The following is a 16,922-nucleotide window of genomic DNA, read 5'->3' as shown; positions in this document are numbered from 1 at the left end:
TTTATGGGCTAAAACAAGCACCTCGAGCTTGGTACGAAAGGTTGTCGACTTATCTATTAGAAAAGGGTTTTGTAAGGGGTCAAATAGACCCAACACTATTTCTTCGTCGAGATGGTGAAAATATTTTTGTAGCCCAAGTATATGTCGATGACATAATTTGTGGCTCAAATAACAAGGGCTATTTAAATGAATTTATCACTCACATGGAAAGTGAGTTTGAAATGAGTCTTGTGGGAGAATTGACATTCTTCCTTGGACTAGAAATCAAACAAACTAGAGATGGCATTTATGTCCATCAAGCAAAATACACTCAAGAGATGCTTAAGAAATTCAAAATGAGTGATTCTAAGGAAGTATCCACTCCTATGGCGACGAGCACTCGTCTTGACAATGATGAGAGTGGAAAATCAGTTGATCTAACGCAATATAGAAGCATGATCGGTAGTCTTCTATATCTCACAGCTAGTCGACCGGACATACTCTTTGCTGTGGGCATGTGCACTAGGTATCAAGTCTGTGCCAAGGAATCTCACTTAATTGCAGTTAAGAGAATTCTGAGATACCTTAAAGGCACAATTAGAGTAGGTCTTTGGTACCCTCGTACTGAATCATTTGACTTGATAGGTTATACCGACTCCGATTATGCTGGGTGCAAATTGGATCGGAAAAGTAGGAGTGGGGGTTGCCAATTTTTAGGTTCATGTTTAGTTAGTTGGTCAAGTCGGAAGCAAGATTGTGTTGCTCTCTCCACGACCGAGGCTGAATATATTGCCATGGGAGAGAGTGTATCACAGTTGTTGTGGATGATACACACCCTAGAGGATTATGGACTCTCTTATAAGGGTGTACAAGTGCTATGTGACAACATTAGCACAATCAACCTAACTAAAAATCCAGTCCATCATTCGAGGACCAAACACATTGAAGTGCGTCATCACTTCATAAGAGATCACGTAGCTAGGGGAGACATTGTGCTCACATATGTTGAGTCAAAGTCAAACCTAGCCGATATCTTCACAAAACCCCTTCCGGAGAATGAATTTAGTCATTTAAGGAGGGAGTTGGGAATGTGTTTGGCTCCTTAGGTCATTAGAACTTCACCATGATCAATAAGGACTATTAAAATGACAAGAGTAATTGGGAAACTGATTTGGGCAATTTGGGGACATCTCACACAAACTATAAGGTTTAACAAAATATTTTTGCTAGAAATGGGGTGAGATGCTAGGAACAACCAAATTATTCAAAATGTATCATGCATCCCTTGAATAATTAGGTTGAAGAGACATTAATTGAGTATGGGGAAGACCATTACATAATTCATGTGTATTTGGTTCCTAGATCTTACTCATATATTCCAACCAAGGAAACTTGGTTGGACTTTTCTCTATAAATCATGTAATCTTGATTGTTGGAATGTTTGATACCTTTGATCGATACCTTTCGTGATTTTAATTGAAACTAGGATAAGTCATTGAAATAATGATAGAAATTTGGACATATTTTGCCAAATTTGGGACTGAACATAGCAAGGTTGAAGATTTCAGTTTTTAACCTTGAGTTGTCTATTTTGACAAACTTGAAACTTGTCTGAAATATCAGTGTTTGTAGTCGAATTTGAAAGTCTCAAATTATAAACTAATTCACACCATAAGAGCCCATCGTTAGGACATAGTTATGTTTGTAGATTCTCAGGGTTCTAGATATTGTTTTTGAAAGTTTTACTGGAGAAACTTCTACGAACTATCAAACATATCTAAGGATTTCGGTTACTGAAATCACTGAAAATTTCAGTATCAGACACTGATCGGGCTACAGACCGATCAGGAGAAGATGGATCGGTCGACAGACCGATCCAAAAACTTCCCAACCTTTCTGTCTGTACTCTGATCGGTCCAGGGACCGATCAGGTTATTTTTGTGTGCCTCACTGATCGGTCCAGGGACCGATCAGGATAATCTGATACGCATAAGGCTCTTCTGATCGGTCCATAGACCGATCAGTGGTTCCATTGGTTAAGTCTGTGGCTTAGGGGCTTACTGATCGATCTCTGATCGGTCTACGGACCGATCAGGAAGTTCCCTGATCGGTCTGGTGACCGATCAGGGGGCTTCGCTGAATGCTACTGATCACCTTCTGATCGGACAACCGTCCGATCCCTTCTTCACTGTACACTCATCTAATCCCTTAAAACCTCCCGATCCCTCCTTTTCTTCATTCACGCGAAACCCTAGCCGACTCTTCCCACCAGTTCACCCTTTCTCTTCTCTTTGCACGCCGACGCTCCAGCCCTCGGAAGCCCTAGCCTAAAGTTCAAATGGCACCAAGGTAACTTCTTACCTCTCTAAAACTGGGCATTGTGTTTTCATTTCTCACTGGATCTTCTATTATTGTCTCGGTTCTTATTTGTTGGTGGCTCCGGTGCTCACTCATTGCCCCATTTTACCCCATTGTATCCCCTTAGGAAGAAACCCACTGATGGTGAGGGAACCTCTAAGGAACCAACCAAGACATCCAAATCCAAAACTCCTGCTGCTTCTTCCCGACCCCAACCAGCTAGTTCCAGTAGATTCCCAAACCGCCAGTCTGAGCAAGCTTTTCAACAAAGGACTTTCAAATTACTCCCTTGTAGGTCCGTGGATAGAAAATTCATGGACGAATTTTGCCCACAAGTGTCCGAAATCATAGCATACTACAAACTCGATTCACTAGTCTACTTGGAAAGAGATATCAACTATGACCTGGTCTCTGAGTTCTATAATAACCTTCATGAGACTAGTGATCAAGGTTTTAAAACAAGAGTTGCTAAGCGGACTCTTGATTTCAGTATCTCATCTTTCTTTGAGTATCTCGATTGTCGGAGGTGTTCCGGTGATGTTTTCTCGATATTTCCTGACTTACCAGAACAATTACTTCCACCGTTTGATATCTCACCTGACGACATATATGAGTACTTCTTCAGACAGCCTAGACAAGGGCTAGATGAGCTAGATGTTGACTTCCCTACTTTTGCTGCCTTGAGATTATCTCCTCAAGATTACATTCTTTTTAAAATTGTCACGAACTGCCTTCTACCTATCACATCTAAACCATTATCAGAGATTCGACCGTATCATTGTCTGATGCTTTACGGGTTGCGTAGGCGTCTTGATTTTGATATCATGTCGAGCATCTACTCCTCGATCATATCATATTCTCAGCCTAGCGGCTTCACTATTTATATGCCTTATGGGCATATAATTACTGATTGGCTTGAGACCCTTCAGGTTGATGTCTCTAAGGGTAGAACAATCAAAATGGTCAGGCAGGATTGCCGACTTGGGAAAAGGGCATTTTCCAAGTCTGGAATCATAGGGCGAAATGGGGATGTTCAGTGGAAGGATGGGAGAGCTTTAGGTGAGTTACCACGGGGACCTCCACGACAGGTTGCAGCTGCTCCTGCTGACATTGGCGAGGCGGATCCTGATCTGCGCTGGCAGATCGCTGAGTTGGAGAGCCGATTTGATCGTCACGAGGAGATGGTGACTGCTGAGTTCGATGGACTACGCTTACGGATTGACCAGCGCTACGATGACCTGCGCGGGCATATTGACCAGCGCTTCGATGATATGCGCAGTCATCAGGTGGTGACACAGCAGATGCTACTCGGATGGATGGCACGATACCCGCCTCCGCAGTCTTACCCAGGCTATTCATCCTCCAGCATGCCGCCTCAGGATTTCACCCCTCCTGCCGATGATGGCGGTGTTCCTCAGTGTGAGGATGTTGATTGATACAGTTTGTTTGTTGGCTGTCTGTATTTTGGATGTTATTTTTTTAGTCTTTATGTCGGACCTGGATGTCTGCACTTCTGATGCTACTCATATATGTATGCTACTCGGTTTTATATTTGCTTGCTTCTTATTATGCGTCGTTTTCTGTTTTTTTATGCTGTTCCTATGCCATGTTTGATTGTATCTTTTGTCTTTCTTACTGTCATCTTGAGGCCTTAGAGGGAACTCTGGGTCGGTTAAGAGAAGGCAGTATGGATTAAGGGGGAGCCTTTTGAGTTTTTGTCACCTCATTTGCACCTTTTCGGTGTTTGACAAAGGGGGAGAGGATACCTAAGTTTAGAAATGTATGAAAGCTTGATTTTAGGGGAGAGGATAACGGGAAGGATCTTGATTCCCGTCATTCACTTGGTGGTGTATCCGTCTTAGGGGGAGGATCCCGATTTCCCTAAAATTATGGGTAAATGAGCATTTCTGATCTAAACTTAAATCGTGTTGTCAAACAACAAAAAGGGGGAGATTGTTGATACAGTCTGACCTGGATGTTGTTTTGCTGTTGACACTGATTTAAGTTTGTATCAGATATTTAACTCAGATTACTTACTAATCTAGGTTGACCTGATTGAGAAAGTCCTAACTGGGATGTTAGGCAGTCGGAAAGTCCTGGTGAGTGAAGCCAGGCAGATTGGAAATCCTGGTGAGTGAAGCCAGGTGAAAACCCTAGTGAGTGAAGCTAGGTGCAAGTCCTGGTGAGTGAAGCCAGGCAAGGGAAAATCCAGATGGATCAAGGGTGATCGGACATCTGGTGTTGAGAAGTCCAAGAAGGAAGCTTGGCATGTGAAGTCGGAGAGAGCTAGGGAGCTCGTTTCTCCGGGCTAGGTCAGAGAGGGCTCGACCCGGACTGAGTCAAAAAGCTGGATCGGTCAGCAGACCGATCCAGTGAAACCTTGAACACCTGGATCGGTCTGCGGACCGATCCAGTGAAACTTTTATACCTGATCGGTCTGCCGACCGATCAGGAATTGATCAGTGGCTACTGAACGTTTACTGATCGGTCTGCAGACCGATCAGAAATCGATCAGTAGCCCACTGTGATTTTACTGATCGGTCTGCGGACCGATCAGAAATCAATCAGTAGCCTACTGAGATTTCATTGATCGGTCTGGAGACCGATCAGGAGGCCTTAAGCACTGGGACGAGCGACATCTGATCGGTCTGCGGACCGATCAGATTAGTGCCTGATCGGTCCGCAGACCGATCAGAAGCTGCGCACTTTCGGAAAGAGCGAAGCCTGATCGGTCTGGGGACCGATCAGATTAGTTCCTGATCGGTCCGCAGACCGATCAGAGATGATCCAGAAAGCATGGATCGGTCTGCTGACCGATCCACAGTATGGCTTGTTTTGCATGCGCTTTCTCTTATTGTTTCTGATTCGCAATTGCTTTTACCTATTACGTTTCTAACCATCTGCTGCAAGCTTTCTCGAAGTTACAGGTTACAGATTACTTGATGTTGGGTGAATTCAAATTAAGGATCATTAGTAGAAGGCGACGAAAAAGCTTTTGCTGTGTCTCGCTGCGGACAAACCAGTTTTGGTAGCAACGTCTCGTTTGCGATCTGCTGGCAGCCGTTTGGTCGAAATCAGCTTGACTTGTGCTGATAGGTTCAAGCTCAGAGGTACCAGTGGAAACGAGGATGCCATTGGTGGGAGCTGAGACAATCAGACAAGGAAGAAGCGTGATTGGCGACGTCGTGGACGGTTGCAGGGATTTGCAGGGATTTGCTGCAGGTTTGGCAGAGATACGTTACAGAGCAGAGAGGCATATGAAGGTGGAGAGGAGAGGCTCTCGTGACAATGCTTTTTGTGCTCTTGCTGTGAAAAACACTGTGGAGAAAAACTCTCTGGAAGATTGAAGCAGTGTGCTTGTTCTTCGCTGATTGTGGCTGTGAGCTTCCTTTGATCATTTCACTTGAGCCACTACTGTAAGTCTTGTGCTTAATTTCTTACTGCTGTTAAAGACTTTGTGGAGAGGTTACTCCACCGAGAAGGAGAATCCTTTAGCCGGATAGCTTCCGGGGTGTGATCTACCGAAAGATCAAGAGGATTCGTCCACCTTACGGACACGCCGAGGAGTAGGGGCAAGTTATCCCCGAACCTCGTAAATCTCTGAGTTAGTGTGCTGTGCTTTCTTGTTTTAGTTTTCTAATTCCGCTGTGCTAACAAAGTTCTTGAAGAAATTTGTGTTTAGTGTTTTTCAAAGAGGCTATTCACCCCCCTCTAGCCATCTAAGGTCCCAACAGTAAATAGTTTGCACTCCAATGTCAATCCAAAAGTTTCCCATTTTCATCCTACAAGTAATAGGAACTCGAGCTAAGTTTCTGCACCACCTTATACGATCCGCTCCACGGTAGCTCCAACTTGTTGACGTCGCCGACTGACTTAACTCTCTTTCATACTAGGTTGCCAACTTGAAAAGACCTTGGAATGACCCTCCAATTATAGCTCTGCTTCATTCTTTGCCAGTACGTCGTTAGCCGAGCGGATGCCTTATCTCTAATTTCCTCCACTATGTCCAACTCCATAAGGCATCGATCAGAAGTTTTCTCATCATATAGTTATCTCCAATAGGATTCAACACCGACTTCGGCTGGTACTACTGCCTCTCCTTTATATACTAAATGGAATGGGGTTATGACCATAGCCTCTCAAGGTATAGTGCGATAAGCCTATAGCACACTTGGGAGCTCATCGACCTAACTTCCTTTGAGATGATTGAGGTAGATTCTAAGTCCTCTAATAATTTCTCTATTAATGACTTCCGCCTAACCATTGTTTTAGGGATAAGCCACGAATGTGGAAGTTTGCAGTATGCGATAACTCGCACACCACTCTCTGATTCCTCGCCTTTGGAATTAGCTTCCATTATCAAAACTATCTTGTGAGGAATCTCAAACTGGCATACAATATTTTACCATAGAAATTTAATGACCATTTGCTCCATTATCTTAGTAAGCAGTTCGGCTTCCACCCATTTAGAGAAGTAATCCACTGTCACAAGTAAGAATTTCCTCTGACTAGACACCATTGGGAAAGGCCCAATAATGTTCATGCCTTACTGGTCGAACGGATAAGAGTCAATTGATGTCTTTAAAGCTTTCGTGGGTCAGTGCGATATATTCTAATGCCTTTGTCATGATAGACAAGTGGTAACCAAATTAGTCCGTTTGCAGAGTGGCCTAAAAATATCTAGCTAATAGGATTTTTGGGTGAGCGATCGGCTGCTCGGATGGCTTCTACTTGAACCTTGATTTACTTCTTGTAAAATATATTGAATGGCATCCAATCCGATACACTTGAGCAGTGGTCATGAAAAGGCTCTCTTGTATAGATAATCTCCAATCAATGTGAACTGACTCGTGTTGGTATATGCCTGATGCGGGTGCATATTAGAACACATTTCGTAAACATGCGCAATGGAAAATAAAATAGTAATTCTTAATTATTACATCACATACACCACACGCATACAAGGATACAATTTTCTTCTTCGGAAGTTACTAGCCACAAGCGAAGAAGACGGATCAAGAGGAAGAAGAAGAGAAGCACACAAGGGAGAGTTTTTCTCCCTTGTGGTGGTCACAACAACAAGAGGGAGCACCCTCTTGTTAGCGGCGGGAGAGAGAGGAGAACGAGAGGAGGATTGGGTTTCTAAAAACTAATCAACCAAATAATAGAAATTATATCTAATTCTCTCCCAATTACATCTATATATAATCCTCTTTAATGAGTTGGAGTTGGATTAGAAAGCTCAAATCTGTTGGTGCGGGAAGCATCCGACGATCGAACTCATATTTTGATAATGACAAAGAAATTCAAATTTAAGATTATTTGTATTCTAACATGCTTGAATGAGGTTTCAGGAAAGTCCTAACTGCGGTTAGGCAGGTGAAAAATCCTAAGCGGTGATAACCTTAGGTCTTAGGGGGTGGTAACCTTAGGTCCTAGGGGGTGGTAACCCTAGGTGGAGGAAAATTCTAAGGGGTGGTAAACCTTAGGTTCTAGGGGGTGGTAACCCTAGGTGAAGGAAAATCCTAGGGGGAGGTAACCTTAGGTCCTAGGGGGTGGTAACCCTAGGAGGAGGAAAACCCTAAGGGGCGACAACCTTAGATCCTAGGGGGTGGTAACCCTAGGTGGAGAAAAACCCTAGGGGACGGTAACCCTAGGTCGTAGGGGGTGGTAACCCTAGGCGGAAAGTCCAGTCGGTCTGGGGGACCAGACTGCCATCAGGTAATCTCTCCTGAGGGGAGTAGGTGAGGACACGTTCCCCGCGGAGGGAACAGTAGACGTCGGTTCGACCTAGGATTTTCGGTAGGAAATCCGAAGTCAGAATCAGACAGCCCGAAGGCTGTCAAACATTTTATTTATTATATTTATTATGTGCTAATTTTGTCTTGCAGGGTATATGGTTATTTTTTGGACTAACACATCTTGCAGAGATGAAGGAGACACTTTTACCTCGGATGAACAGTACCCGAGGCGCCCTCCATGGAGCTTGGAGGTGCCTCGGGTGCAAGGCAGAAGCTGGCTGCGTAGTGGGCTCGGAGGCGCCCTCAAGGGAACCTGAGGTGCCCTGGACGCTGGCTTGAAGGCGCCTCAGTGGTTGATGGAGGTGCCTCCAGGCAGATAAGAGGCAGCGACCCGAAGACTTATCGCGGAGCAGGAAGCAGGATGAGATTTGAGGTTTGAGGCACCTCCATGGGACATTGGAGGCGCTCTCAACGTCCAATAAAAGGACATCTCAAGGCAACAACAAAGCAATCAATTGACAAGTGATCTTTCTACAACGAGCTGCTAACGAGAAGTTCCGACAAAGCTACGACTTGATGCTGACGACTCGGAGCTCAAAATCTTCCAGTTTTTATGTCGTTGGTATACTTTTACTACTGTAATTATACTTTCTTGTAAAAGATTTCTGAGATTATAGTTGTTGGCCATAGAAAGCGATCAACGATCGCGGGCTTTGGAGTAGGAGTCGCCCAAGACTCCGAACCAAGTAAATCTTGGTGTCCCTTGTGCTTGTGTCTTGTCTTTATTTCATTTCCGCTGCTTTACTCGTTTAATTATCGATTACGTAACGTGTGAAAGCCACGAGCGCTATTCACCCCCCCTCTAGCGCTTCTCGATCCAACAATTGGTATCAGAGCAGGGTTGCTCTGAATTGATACAACTACCGTTCAAGCATTTTTTCGTCGCTTTCTTGTTCGTTTAGGGTAAAAATAAAACCTTATGTCTTTCATTTTTTTTCCCTCCAAAACTATTTTCGAAAAACTCACTTTCATCTCTTCACCACTTAATAGTATTGATAAAATATCACATTTAGCAAAATTTGAAATAATATTTTTTAATAATATTTTATTATTTTTTTGAAATTAGTGAATTCCTATTCCTATCTTTTTCCCGCACTACTAATCCAAGACTAAGTCTTGGAACAATTTTTATTATTTTTATTTTGTAAGAGTCCTTCTAAATGGCCTACGAAGATGGATACAGCTCTACATGCCTACCACTCTTCTCCAGCGAAAATTTTTGTTATTGGAAAGACAAGATGGAGCACCAACTGAAAACCCAAGTGGAGATATAGACCATAGTCCAAATCAGACTCATTCTCCCCACTGAAGAAGGTGTACCCATCACCTATGACAAGTGGGATGCACAAACAATAAGAAAGTTCGAGGTAAATGCAAAAGCAACATGTACTCTCCTATGCGGACTGACAAATTCAGAGCTTGATCGAGTTGGAAAGTTCAACAATGCTAGGATCAAGTCAAAGTCTCAACTTAGGTTTCCTAAATGGACCTAAGTTGGATCAACGCCTATAGTTCCCTCAACCGGGAACGAGTTCTCACTAGATCTCTCCTTCAGCTGCTTACCTCTTACTTATCAACTACAGTCGCTTGACTTGCCTTTGACCCACTAGGTCTTCCCACCAGTTGTTAGGTCCAGAGACCCAACTGAGCTTCAACCGGTTGTCAGATCCTGCGGATCTAATCGGACTTCTCGCTAGATATCAGGTCTCGTTGGCCTATCTGGACTTCCCACCAGCTATTGGGTCCCACGGATCTAGCTAAAATTCAACCTGGTGTCAGGTCCTTCAGACCCGTCAACTCCTGCACACTTGGTAAAGTAATTAGAAAACAAAATACTCTAACTTTAATCTACTTGTCATTCATCAAAACCTAAGATAGATCATTAGTGTAAATTGCACCAACATGGAGGATAGAGGATATTCTGCAAGCAAATCTCACTTTCGAAGCTTCCAGCATGTCAAATCATAGAGATTTGCAGGCTCATTTTAGGAAAGGTGTCAAGGTCACTTTATGGCCGTCCTTTTATGGAAGTGCTTTGTAATTCATGCATAGACATAACAGTGATATTATAAAAAGGGGTCTTCATCCACAAGCAAAGGTACGCAACCCTACATACTTTTACATGCTCATTGCTATAGTTTCTTTCACTATTCCTCTCTCAAAACCGATTATTGACTTAACCGTCGGAGGGCAAATGTCGAGGACTCCTTCCCTAGCTTAATAGCTAACGCTCTTTGTGACACTCAGAATAGCTTGAAGTCTTCTTTTTGTCAATAGCATAGTCGAGTTTCCAGCTAGCCATCTTCTCAGCTTTCAGACAAGATCATATTTGGTATTGTCTGTGGGAACTTCGCCTGATTGGGAACATGAAGATGGACGTCACTAAATGACTCACCACAATAACCTTGACGCAAGAACTGGAGATGCTGATAGAAGCTCATGCGGCTAAAATGGTACAACAACGACAAGCAGCAGCTGAGTGCCATTTATCGAATGACACCACTATATCTGTAACTGGCCTACACGTTCGACACAAACCCGAGTGGGGGACCCGATCAAGTTATAGCCGACCCAGCCCCCTCTGGCAACCTTTCCTCAAATACTCGTTCCACCGATCAGCTTGCCACCGGTGTCGCTTCATCGATTGCATATCACAGGACGTTGTTCCGAATGCCTCTAGAGGACATGGGCCGAGCGGAGAGGACACAGGGATCATCTTTCGAGAATGCCCCCGTCCGAGATATCTATAAGAGAAAGACTCCCGTGGCGAGTGACTCCCCTAAGTGGGCCAACACATAGTTCTCTAAAGAGATATTGGAGGACAAACTACCGAAACATTATCAATCCTTGTTGGTTGAGTGTCAATCAACCAACAACAATTTGCCTCTAAAAGGGCCCCGACCGAGCCCTCCACCACAGCAAAGGGAGTCAAGGTCGTACGCGGTCCAATATGTGGAAGCCAATCAGTCGTGAGTCCTTGAATCTCGACCATGGACTCCAATGTTTTGTACCTATCACATTCGGGAACTCACAACACAAAAGATTGCTACTACTTTAACCAAGGTCCGTGCCAATTGGTGCATCAAGAATTTCACCAGCGATCTCCATCTCCCAACCGCTAACATTATCGCCAACCGAATAGACCCCCAGGTCGAAACAATGTGCCAGCCGATCGGAACCAGCAAATGCCCCAACAAAGGGACAACCAAAGACTTGTACGGCCGTCCACCGAACGACCACCATGCTAACTGACTCGAGAGGAGAAAAATCATGGCAATACCACCCGAGGAGACATTGGTATGATAGCGGGTGGCCCAACTGACGGTGATTCCAATTATGCTAGAAATCACATGCACGATGACTGGAAGTTCATGTAGTCGGGTGCAATAAGGAGAAAGCCCAAGGACCCAAGATTAGCTTTGGTCCTAAAGACTTGGAAGGGGTGGAGATACCCCATGGCGATGCCCTCATTATTAAAGTTGTGATCACTAACTATAGTATTCATCAAACTTTTGTTGGCATAGGCAGCTTGGTCAACATCATTTTCAAAAGGTACTCGATCAGCTTCAGATGGACAAGAATGAACTCTAATTGATGACAACTCTACTATATGGGTTTATGGGAAATAAAGTACAACCAATCGGGCAAGTCCAACTAGCTATATCTCTTGGGGAAGAGCCACTCATGAGGACTCGTCGAACGAATTTCATTGTGGTGGGCGCGCCCTCAACGTACAATGTGATACTTGGATGACTGGCTCTAAATGAATTATGAGTTGTAGTCTTCACATTTTGCTAGAAAATCAAGTTTCCAATAAATGACTCGGTTGGCGAAGTCAATGGAGATCAGCTTGTAGCATACAAATGTTATGTAGAGATTGTGAAGACTGAATCTCAAGACGCTCAGAAAGTTCAATGACTTGACATTAATGTAATCTAAGAAGCTCCTCTAACTTTAGTCTATGAAGAAAAAGAGAAAATATAAATATGTCCCAACCGATCAGAGGCTACTACTTATATTGTAGCCGATTTGAGTCCCGAGAAAAATACAGAGTTGATCGTCTGCCTAAGACATAATAATGATGTCTTTGCTTGGGTGACCCATGAGCTCTCGGGTAGTTCGCCTACTGTAATGCAGCATGAGTTGCATGCCCCACCAGACCCTCAACCGGTCAAGCAAAGGAAAAGAGATTTTGGAGTGGAGTAAAATCAAATCATCCGAGCGGAAGTGGATAAACTACTTGAAGTTGGACATATTCGGGAAGTACAATTTCAGAATTGGTTCGCAAACATAGTATTGGTGTTTAAGCCAGGAAACAAGTGGTGACAACCGGCGGATTCTACTACTAGCTGTGAATTAATATGCATGTTGGATGCATATCAGGGGTACTACAAAATTCTGCTCACCAAGAAAGATCTGTTGGAGCAATCCCAATGGTCCGTGGGACCATGTGTTTTGGTGTTTGGGCAAAGGGTTTAAGTTAGGTTTACCCTCGTTATTTGATATGTGTACTTGAGTTGTGCAGGACTGCAGGTGACACATGTGACTCAGGTTGACGGCTTCGGGTCTGGTGAAGGATGGAGCATCCGAGGGACCGTGGACAAGGCAACAAGGACAAGGGCCGAGGGAAGCGACTTCGAGGCATACGCGAAGGATGGCATTGGGGATGAGCCGCGGGCTTGGATGCATCCGAGGGACGAGAGCCAAAGGAAGTAGGCTTGAAGGCAAGAGGTCAAGGCTGCAAAGAAGAGTCAAATGAGTCGTGAGGGTACGAGTGCATGAGAGATTGTACTTGGAGTAAAATCCTAGTTTTAGGGTTTTACTGTAGCGGCATTGTAGCAGTATTGTAGCGCACTGTAGCAGTTACTGTAGCGTACTGTAGCAGTCGACTGGTGTATGGACCAGTCGACTGATGCACTGTAGCCGTTGGGCTGGCACCAGTCGACTGGTGCAAGGACCAGTCGACTGGTAACGGGCAAATCAGGTTCTGATTTGTTCCAAGCTCTATAAGAAGGAGCTTGGTATGGCCGGCCAAGGCGACGAAATTAGACTTGGTTAAGGTCTAATTAGTAGTCTACAAGTGCTCAAGTGTTTGTGGAATCCAAGAGGTCTTGGTGTGTTGTGGTGAGGTTTCTCCACCCACAAGGAGCGACTTGAGATAGCCGGAGTTTGCCGGGGGCTAATCCACCGACGGATAGGGATCGTCCACCTTACGGACAGCCGTGGAGTAGGAGCATCATCTCCGAACCACGTTAAACGAACGTGTTATTGGTTTGCTAGTTCTTTTCTTTGTCTTTAGCTTTTGTATTCATTATTAGTATTTGTATTTCCGCTTGCGCACTAACGAATACGTAGGAAGCGAGTATTTGAGGGTGCCGTCTATCCAACCCCCCTTCAAGCCGGCCACCGATCCTCCAACAAGATCAGGAGAAAATCAACTTCATCACAGCTAAGGGAACGTACTACTATATTGTCATGTCGTTCAGACTGAAGAATGCGGGAGCAACATTCCAGCAGCTCATGAACAAGGTGTTCTGAAAGTAGAGCAGTAAAAATATGGAGGTATATGTTGATGATATACTAATAAAATCCCTCTGAGTTGCTAATTTATATGAGACCCTGAGGAAGTATGGAGTCAAGCTTAACTCCAACAAATATTTGTTTGGGGCTAAAAGTGATTGCTTTCTTAGCTACATCATGACTAAGTGGGGAATTGAAGCCAACACCAGTAAGGTGAAGGCCCTCCAAGATGCCTCCACCTCACAACCTGAAAGAAGTGCAGTGCTTGATAGGGTGAATCACGACTCTCTCTTGATTCTTCCCAAAGTCAACTAACTAAAGCCTACCATTCTTCAAGATATTTCATCGAGCCACTAAATTCCAATGGCATTGAGTGCGACAAAGGCGCCAAAGGAGCTTAAAAGTTATTTATTGTCTTTACCTGTACTAGCAAAGCCCATCGTGTGCGAGCCATTGTGGATTACTTGTCTTCCACTGACCAGGTTGTCGAGTCAGCGTTGGTGCGGTAGGACAGAAATGAACAACAACCTATGTATTTTTTTGAGACATTTATTGGAAGACGTTGAATGCCACTACACCGCTCTAGAGAAGTTGGTGTACAGGCTGGTTTTAGCCACTCGGAGGTTGCACTCTTATTTTCTTTCTCACCCTATAATTGTTTTAACTAATAGCACATTAAGCCGAGTGCTCATCAACCCAGAAGTGTTTGGAAGGCTGATTAAGTGGACAACAGAGTTGAGTGAGTATGACATACAGTACCAACCCCAGGCAGCTATTAAGGCTTAGGTTTTGGCTGATTTTATGACGGAGATACAAAATCCTAAGCTGGATGGAACTTGGAAAATATATATGGATGGATCGTCTACTCGGCAGGGTAGTGGAGTTGGAATCCTCTTGATATCACGCGCAAAGATAGAATACAACTATTTGTTCGGCTGGACTATTAAGCTACTAATAATGAAACAGAATATGAAGAATTGATGGTCGGTCTATAGGTAGCTAAACATGTGAGAGCTACTTAGGTTTTCATTTACTCGAATTCCCAGCTAGCGGCCTAGCAACTCCCTGGTAACTTTGAAATAAATAATGAATGGTTAAAATTATATGTGGGCGTATTTGAAAAGTTGAAGTTGGGTGCAAAAGGCAATACTACAAAAAATTCCCTGAGTGAATAATCAATATTCAAATGAGCTGCCCAAGTTAGCTAGTTCTTTGAGCCCTTTATTGCTGGATAAGTCGATTGAGAAAATATTAGTGGTAGCTCATATCAAATGACTAGTCCAAGTAGAAATATAGAATGATTGAAAGAAGTCATTGATAGAGTTCCTTCGAGCAGGAAACTTACCAGCCGACCGGGAGCAAGCCTATATGATAAAAAAGAGAGCCAGTTGTTAGATTTTGAGGGATGTCCTAATGCAATCACCTTACGATTTTTACTAAATATAGATTTACTATTTGAGTGCATATTATATGTTTGATTGCCTTTAACTCATTTACTGAATGTTCACAATATAATTCATAGCATGAGAGAAATTGTGATTGGATCACAACTAGTTATTATTGTTGGAACCTCAAAGTTGTTTTGATGTGATCAAATAAGTTAAGTTAAGTTCTGTTTGATTTAACCCTTGTGTCTAAGTGTGCAGGAGCTTAGGAGCACAAGAAGTCGAGCGAAATATGCGGCTAGCGAGAAGGACGACAGGGGGAGAGAGTCAACGGGCTCGGTGCGCCCGAGGGACGAGGTGCCCCGAAAGAGTACACCAGCAGACGAGAAGAACGTATGCGACGTTCGAGGGACGAGAAATCGGAGAGGAAGGCTGCTCGAGGAGAAGGTCGGAACTTGGGTTCGGGTAATCCCTATTCCGGATGACCGAGATCACCCAAGCTAACGGAGCCGGAGCGGAAGACCCGGACTGAGACGAGCAGAACCGGAGTAGAGGAACCGAACCGTAAAAAGTCAATCCTGTTGACTTTTGTGGTCCGGGCGCCAGGAGCCATTCTGGACGCCCAGAGCTTATAGAGTCCGAGCGCCCGGAACCCAAAGTTTATCACAAATGATGTGGACGTTGACCGACGTATCGGGGATAGAATTCTATTCCACTCCAGGCGCCCAGAACCCTTCCAGGTGTTCGGAACAGTGCTATAAATATAGTGTTGATTTCAACAGTTAGATCTATCTTATTATGTTGTGCAAACGTTGTTTTGCGAGATAAACATATTTTTATTGCCCAGAACTAACTCTTTTTTACAAGAAAGAAAGTTGGAAAAAAGGGTGTCCGGGCGTCCAGAAGGGATCCAGAAGCCCGGAGTCCGGTTGCCCAGAGCTAGTCCGGGCACTCAGACCAGCCTCACCTTAGTGACCACCCGGGTGTCTGGAGCTGGTCCAGGCACCCGAACCAAAAAAATTATCGAGAAGCTAAGTTGGAGCACAACAACTGGCCGAACTCATGTCAACTGTCCCGGAGGAGGTCTAGGGAACTCGAAAGTGGATAGACTTAACAGATCAAGTTTTGACAAGAGCTCGCTACGTCAGCACAGTCCAAGTGCCCGGGAGGGACTCCGAGCGCCCGGAATGGACTATATAAGGGCCTTTGGCCAGTAGCTTCAGGACATCATCTACTACGACTTTCCTTCCTACACGCTGCTTCAAAAATGCTTCGATGATGCTATAACGCTCCACCAACAATCAGACATCAAGCTTTACTTAGTTTTCTTTGTTGTTGATAATAGTTTTATTTTCAGTTCTTACACTCAATCTTTGTAATCCATTTACGAACTGATAGTGATTGTTCAATGAAAGAAATTGACAATCACGGACCTTGGAATAGGAATCGTCAGAAGCTCCGAAGTAAAATTTGGTATTGTTAGTGTTATGTTTTTTATTTCCCTTTTCCGCTGCATAACTCATTTTAGCTCGCGATTTTCGAAAAACTCTATTCGTACAAAAGGTCAAAAAAGCGTAATACTTAGGCTATGGGGCTCATAACAGACTTCTTTGACTAACTGATTGAATTACGGGTATGGTATGACCAGTTGTGACTTTCGACGAGTATTCAGTCAATGTTTATAAGTGCAGTCGGCGACTCGACTTTTAATCAATTTCTTTATTTTAACTGTATGCAACCAGGTGTCTAGGATGTCCAATCGAACCACACGTCTGATCAACTAGAGCACTCGATCGAGAAAATTGATATTTGGCTTTATATTTCATCGTACTTCATCGTTGATTGAGAAATCAGGCTTTCAGGCCAAATCGACCGGAGG

The sequence above is a fragment of the Zingiber officinale genome, chromosome 2B (assembly GCF_018446385.1).
Source record: "Zingiber officinale cultivar Zhangliang chromosome 2B, Zo_v1.1, whole genome shotgun sequence".
In the NCBI taxonomy this organism is placed as follows: Eukaryota; Viridiplantae; Streptophyta; class Magnoliopsida; order Zingiberales; family Zingiberaceae; genus Zingiber; species Zingiber officinale.
Note: the sequence above shows the minus strand (reverse complement) of the source record.